Source organism: Phacochoerus africanus, chromosome X (genome assembly GCF_016906955.1).
Source record: "Phacochoerus africanus isolate WHEZ1 chromosome X, ROS_Pafr_v1, whole genome shotgun sequence".
Lineage (NCBI taxonomy): Eukaryota > Metazoa > Chordata > Mammalia > Artiodactyla > Suidae > Phacochoerus > Phacochoerus africanus.
The window spans coordinates 123,311,439-123,318,913 of NC_062560.1; positions in this window are offsets into that span (position 1 = coordinate 123,311,439).

Consider the following 7,475-nt stretch of genomic DNA (forward strand, 5'->3'; position numbering starts at 1 on the left):
TAGTAATGGATTTTTAATGTGTTGAGTTTGTTTTTATAACAAGGTGTGTTTCAGGGCAATCTAGTGTGTTCACGTGATCTATTTGTTGATTCTTGTGTCAGTATCAAACAATTTTAATGCCTGTGACTTACAGTTCATTTTAATATCTGGCTGAACAAATCTTCCTGCAATACCTTTGTTTAAAAATGTTCTTAACTATTATAGATATCAACTGTTCACTCTTCCAGATGAATATTCAAATATAATTCACACTCAGAAGTTCCCATTGTGGTTCAGTGGTGATGAACCCGACTAGAATCCATGAGGATGCAGGTTGGATCCCTGGCCGTGCTCAGTGGGTTAAGGATCCCATGTTGCCATGAGCTGTGGTACAGGTCACAGGTGCGGCTCGGATCCCGAGTTGCTGTGGCTGTGGTGAAGGCTAGCAGCTGCAGCTCCGATTTGACCCCTAGCCTGGGAACCTCCATATGCTGCATGTTATATGTATATAATTTAAATTCACTTTTTCCTATATTTCAATTTGAACTGCTTTAAAGTATGAACTGATTTTAGAGAATGGATTTGCTTCACATGCAGTAGCCTTATCCAAGAGATAATTTAAAATGTCAATTGATCTACAGTTATAATAGTTTATAAAAATCTTTCACATCTTTGTTTAGTTTTCTTCACTTAGGTCTAATCTTCTTAGGAGCATTTCTGGGTATTTTGGGTCTTTTGTTTCTATTATGAATGTTATTCTCTAACTGGTCATCTTCCCATTTTATTTTTCTATTAGTGATTGTTGCCTTGTGCTCTGGCCTAAGAAAATTCTAAAATTTCTTATTTGATTTCATTTTATTACCCTTTAATGGTTTCTGGTATATATTCTGGGTAGACTGTTAGATCACCTTGTATTTTTAACATTATTTTTGCCTGTTCTGTTGTTCAGAGCGTAAAAGTTCATGGCTGTTACTTCTTCATAGTGGAATGTAACTTTTATCCAGGAATGACGTCTTGATTTGGTAAAGAAAACTCAGGTCACGACCTTTTTCCCTCAGAACTCTCTAGACATTGCTTCAGTTTCTTCCAGTGCTCAAGACTGTAGAGCAGAAGTCTGAGACCAGACTGGGTTTTGTTCCTTTGTAAGTTATGTGGTTTTTCTGCTGAGCTGAATGTAGGATTTTTTTCTTTGTCCTTGCAATTCAAAAAATATCACCAGAATAAGTCTAGATGTTGATCTATTTTCATGAACTTTAACTTAAATACAGTGGACCTTTTTGATCAGTAGACTCTTTGTAGCTCAGGAAAACTTTCTAGTACCATACAGTTGATTATTGTTTCAGCTCCATTTATTTTGGTTTCTTCCTCCAGATAGCCAATTACCTACAAATTGAATCTTTGCTTTCTTGTCTCCTATCCTTCGTCTTCTCTGAACATTTCCATCTCTTTGTCTGTGTCCTGGGGAAAATGTGTTTAGAGAATTCAGGGTCTTGCAAGGAGTAAGGGATTCACAAATGATAACTGTATAACTGCTGTTATATTCAGACGGCTTTCCTTTATTCAGTTTTCATTTAGTGAATGAAGTTGTTAATAAGTTTCACTGATGCGCAACTTTAGGATTTATGAAGAAGCATTTTGCAGCCATTCTTTCATTAGGCCCTCATGACAACTCTTGGAGGTGAAGATATTACACCCCTGGTTTGCAAATGGAAAATCTGATGTTCAGAAAGGTTAGGTAATTTGCCTAAGATTACACAGCTGGGTGGTGGTGGATTTTAGATCAGGGACTTCACCCTTGGGTGCAAGCGAAGGTCACTTCTCCTTTTGTGGGGGCGGCCTTGCTCCTTGGCTTCTGCACCCTTCGGAACACAAAACCCTCCAGAGAAAGCATTAGCTCTGAAATTTCAGCTTGAGGGATTTGTACTCACAGGAAGCAGCAAATCGTTATTTGTCACTTTTTCTTTGTTTGGACACAGACATCATGGCATCTTCTTTTCATCAAACAGATATTTTAATCACTTGAGCCCCTCTAAGCAATGTGAAGCAATTGCAGTCACAGATGTCCTTGATCCTTCCTGCCATTCTCATTTCCAAAAATAGAATCCTTGCTCAGGATTCCTCATGAAATAGTACAGTTGAGTTTTTGTGTTTTAAAATCCCTATTATTTGAAAATAGCTTTATCTGCAAACTGTAATACCCCTAAAAAGGGAAAGAGAAAAAAATGACAAACTCACTGCAGATTTTTGACACATCTTCTGCTTTCATAGAAACTTTCTTCACACATGAAACGGCAGTTGAATATTTAACTCTGAAATTCAGTATTTCATATTGATGGGTATGAATATGAGTATGCATTTAGGATCTTCGAAGAACAGATCCTTTATCAATTCTTAAGGATGGACTTCCCATTGCGGCTCAGTGGGTTAAGAACCTGACACAGCGTCCATGAAGATATGGGTTCGATCCCTGGCCTTGCTCAGTGGGTTAAGCATCTGGCATTGCCATGAGCTGTGGTGTAGGTGGCAGACACAGCTCAGATCCCGTGTTGCTGTGGCTGTGGCTATGGCTGTGGCTGGCAGCTGCAGCTCTGATTTGACCCCCTAGCCTGGGAACTTCCTTATGCCATAGGTGTGGCCATAAAAAGACCAAAAAAAAAAAAAAAAGCTGTTAAGGACTGAGACATTGAATTGCTGAAATCTGTTATATGTACAGTGCATGGTGAACTTGTACATGAAATCTGTGGACCTGGCTCTTGTTGTACCTATAGGTCAGCTGCACTCAGGCTCGTGGTGCTGTACTTGGAGTGGGTTCCAGTTCCCACCTGGGCCTTCATCACAGACATTCACAGACACACACACATAAATAAATCATGACCCCTTAGGGTCTTGGAGGAACTGAGACAAGACAGAGACTCATCCTGTTTGGAAGAGTTTATGACCCCTTTGAAGCCAGCAGCCCAGGTGGAGAGAGCTTATCTGCAGAAAGTGTCACACTTTCTCCAGAATGAACAGTGGGAGACCAGAAGAATTGTGCTCTTTGCCCCTTGCAGGGAAGTATCTTTTTTTCTCACACCCTGTGATTTACACCCAACACCCTCCCCCGACCCCAAGGTGAACTACATTAATTCCCATTTTGGACTCTCGCATACTTTGAGGCATCAAGTTCTAATTGGCAGATTTGAAGATCCTAAAGTGCCTGAATTGTCCATAGCAGAGGGACTGAGCTTTTCTCAGGGAGCCATAAAACCCAGAGGTGGAAAACAGAGAAATCTGGGCAAATGTATTCTGAGGCAATTTTACAGCCCACAAGAGGAACAAAGCCACCTCATGCAAATATCAGACCATTCAAAGCAGCTCTATCTACTGGAAGGAGATAAAGCCACCTTTCTGGTTCGGCCCAAGAAATTTCCCCAGCCCTTGTGCTTTTCTATTCATTCCAATCCCAACCTACCTTTCTTAAGGTTAATTTGAATTCTTTGTAGCATCTCATTCCTTCAATCTTAATACACAATAAACAGCAGCACATGTATATGTGTGAGTTATATGTATTTTTTCAAATGAATATATGGAGAGCCTGCTCTGTGTCACACTCCAGGTTCAGCTTACTTTGGAATTGGAGCCCTGTGCTTTGTAAGCTTAACTATTTGATGCTGAAGGGGGTGCACAATATGCCACCCTCAAAATATGCCACTTTGGTGTGTGGAGCTGAAGGCAATGGAGACCCAACAGACTCAGGAAAATCTTTTTACCTCCCCTTTACTGTCTAAAAGAATTTAGAAAGGAGGCTATACCAGGTGGGCAGCTATTACCAGAGAGAACTTGTCCACCTGAGGGGTTTACACACATGGCAGGGCGGGCATGTGTTTACCAAACGCTTCCTCTCTTCCATTTTCCTGTGAATTGTTTTCCTTCCCTCTGAAGCCCTGGACTCCTGTCCCTTTGCTTAGCTCAGGATGGCATATAAGCCTTAAGGGTCTGGCTGCCTTTGAGTTTCATAGCTGTGTGGGACTCCCATAATATGTAATTAAATTTGTTTTTCTCTTGTTAATCAGTCTTTTTATTATTACAGGCAGGTCTCAGCCTAGAACCTAGAGAGGTAGAGAGAAAACTATTTTTCCTTCCCTTCACTGCTCTGTGTTTTCCTTTATTCATTTCCTTCTAGGTATTTGCATATCTTTAGTGATGTTTCTTTTGAATACTCTGGCCTGTATCAGTTCCACTGAGGCCTCTTGGCTTTATCCATACCAAGGTGAGCATCTTCAAGGGGGAACCAATACCTTAGGGAGACAGGCAGATGTGCTGGGAGCAGTGGACGTCCACATAAGGAGACCTTAGGAATAAGAACCCTGGAGTTCCCTGGTGGCCTAGAGGTTAAAGGATCTAGAACAGTCACTGCTGTGGCTTGGGTTACAGCTGTGGCGCAGGTTCAATCCCTGACCTGAGAGCTTCTGTATGCCATAGGGACAGCCAAAAAAAAAAAAAAAAAGTACTTTTTCAAAAGGGAATTCCCGCTGTGGCTCAGTGGGTTACAAACCCGACTAGTATCCATGAGGATGTGGGTTTGATCCAATCCTTGGCCTTGCTCAGTGGGTTAAGGATCTTGCATTGCTGTGGCTGTGGCATAGGCTGGCAGCTGCAGCTCTGATTTGACCCCTCCCTGGGAACTTCCATATGCTGCAGGTGCAGCCCGGTAAAAAGCAAAACACACATATATACATACCTCAAAGAAAAGAATAGGAACCCTCATTGGAGCAAATTAATATTGCTTGACTCTCTTAAACTATTCTTCCACACCAGAGATTTCTTAGCAGACGTTGAGCACTGTGTGATTTGCTTTAACTCAGGAGGCCATTCCGGTTTCTAAGGAAATTTGTTCCCGCATATATCCTGAATTTGTTTGATTTTGTTTTTCAGAATATATATCAGGCAGTACTTGGGTCCCTAGCAATAATAAGTTGCTTGGTACATGCAGTCCTTACAGATGACACTGACATTTTGACACATCTTTTCTGCAGTAATATAATTAATGAGTAAGTCCCTAAACCTGAAAATGGTCTCTTCATAAAGATGAAACAGTTAAATGCACCCAGGCTGTTCTGGACACCAGAAATTATTTCTAACCAAAGCTGGCCTCCAGAAATAATGCACCCCAGACAGAGAAGCCTCATTTTTAAAGGACACTCAAGGCCAAATCAACCATCTTAATTTGACAGATGTTGCTTAGCAAAGTGTTTGCAGCACACATTTCCAGATCCGACTTTTGTTGCCTTAACTAATCATCTCTGTACTGGGGGAAATAAATGAAAATCAACACAAAACTGAGCTCCTGGACGAATGGCTTTAAATAAATAATGAAGATGAGAGGGAAGCGTAGGTGCTGAACTGCCCCTGGAATTCTTAAGTCACTAAAATATGCAGCCTTTTCAGAATAGTCCTCCCCCATCTGTAAGTTGCTGCATCTGATAAGAAAATGGTGAAAAACATGATTTCTTGTCCAAATAAATCTGACAATATTTTTTAAATGGTGGCAATAAAAGAGGAAAAGAAATAGGTTGCTTGAAGTCCAAATGACCTTAGAGCTCTTTGGTAAACATATCAAATGAATGCCAGGCTATTTGGGGCCGAATTTGTTTTGTTTGCTGATCATTTTGTTTGGTCTTCGATTAGACAATTCTCAATTGTACTGTACCTCAAGTATTTCATTCTCCCACTTATTCCTGAAACCTATGACAGCAGAAATCCCATGACATAGCTTTAGCTAAAATAAGCTAGGTCAGACTCCTCCTGGGGCCCCGAAGGTCATTAACGATTTGAGTCCTTTTGTTCCGCACTTTCCTCTCTCCTAAGGCTTAGAGTCAAGGCAAAAGGCAGCAGAGAAACCAGCGGTGATGGAAAAACAAGCACAGACACTAAATCAGGGGTCTCGACTTTCCCTTTGATCATGTCTCCCCGCTCTCACCCATGCTTCCTGCAACCTACAGCGGATGTTATTGAACACGGACGCGAGGACTGTGTGTTTAAGCATTTTACAGATGCGGTCACCTTTGGCCCTCGTCTGCGTGGCTCTCTTTGATTGCTATAGAAATTTCCATCCGTGGAGATGCCACTCCCAGGGTAGTCAAACCAAAGCATTTTTGGGACTGTCTAATCACATGAAAACTACTTTTATTTCCTCTATGTACTGGTAGCATTAAAGTTGAGATGGAAGAGGCAATTGCTGGCTGAATGAAAGGAACATGATTATTGGTTGACAATCACATGGAAAAAATGTATTATCAAAGTGTCCAGGGCACTTGCTGTTATTCTGATCCTCCCAGTCAGTGGTCTCCAAAGCACCCTCCTCCTATCTCTCAACCTCTGCCTGGACACGACTCTAATGACACTGTTGGCAGTTTATGTTAATTTGTGTGATTCTTTTTTTTTTTTTTTCCCCTCAGGGCCGTACCTGTGACATATGGAGGTTCCCAGGCTAGGGGTCAAATCGGAGCTATAGCTGTCAGCCTATGCCACAGCCACAGCAATGTAGGATCCAGGCTGCACCTGTGACCTATGCCACAGCTCACGACAATGCCAGACCCTTAACCCACTGAGCGAGGCCAGGGATCAAACCCGCATCCTCATGGATACTGGTCGGTTTCTTAACCCACTGAGCCACAACAGGAACTCCTGTGATTCTTGATTAATATCTGTCTGCACAAGTGTACAGTAAATTCCATGTCAGGAAGGGTCACATCTGCTTTGTTCCCAGCTATGTAACCTGTGCGGAGAATACGGTCGGACCCACTGTAAGTGTCCCATTAGTGGAAAGAGAAGAAGGAATGAAGGAAAGAAGGAAGGAAGGACAGATCCTTATGAAGTGGAAAATTAGGGGAGGCATGTGGTCAGGAGTCAGTTACTGGACGAGTAGGTGTGCTGAAGTCCAAACGTAGGAGGCTCGATGTAAGCAGAATAAAGATCCTCCACATTTTCCATGTCTTAATCTCTGGAACCTGTAACTACCTTACCTTTACTTGGCAAAAGGAACTTTGAGGATGTGATGAAGTTAAGCCTCTTGAGATGAGGAGGGTGGGTACACTGGGTTATCCCCGTGGGCCCAATGTAATGACAAGGGTCCTTAAAATAGAAAAGAAGGGAGGAAGCCAGAGGGAAGCAAGGTGAGAAGCACTTGGATTCTCTTCTCTTTGACGATGGAGGAAGGGGCCTGGCGCCAAGGAATGCACGCAGCCTTGAGCAGCTGAAACAAGCAAACACTTGGGTTCCCCCTTTGGGCCTCCAGAAGGAACACAGCTATGCTGACAGCTTGAGTTTAGCCTTGTGAGACTTCTGTCAGGCTTATAGCTATGAAGTGTACAATAATTAATCTGTTTCATTCAGGCTGATAAGTTTGCAGTAATTGGTTATAATAGCAATAGGAAACTAGTATCGGAGCCCTTAAGACTTTCCTTTTCTGTATGTTACTAGAGCTTCTTTCGTGCTGCCAATGCATCCCTGAGGTG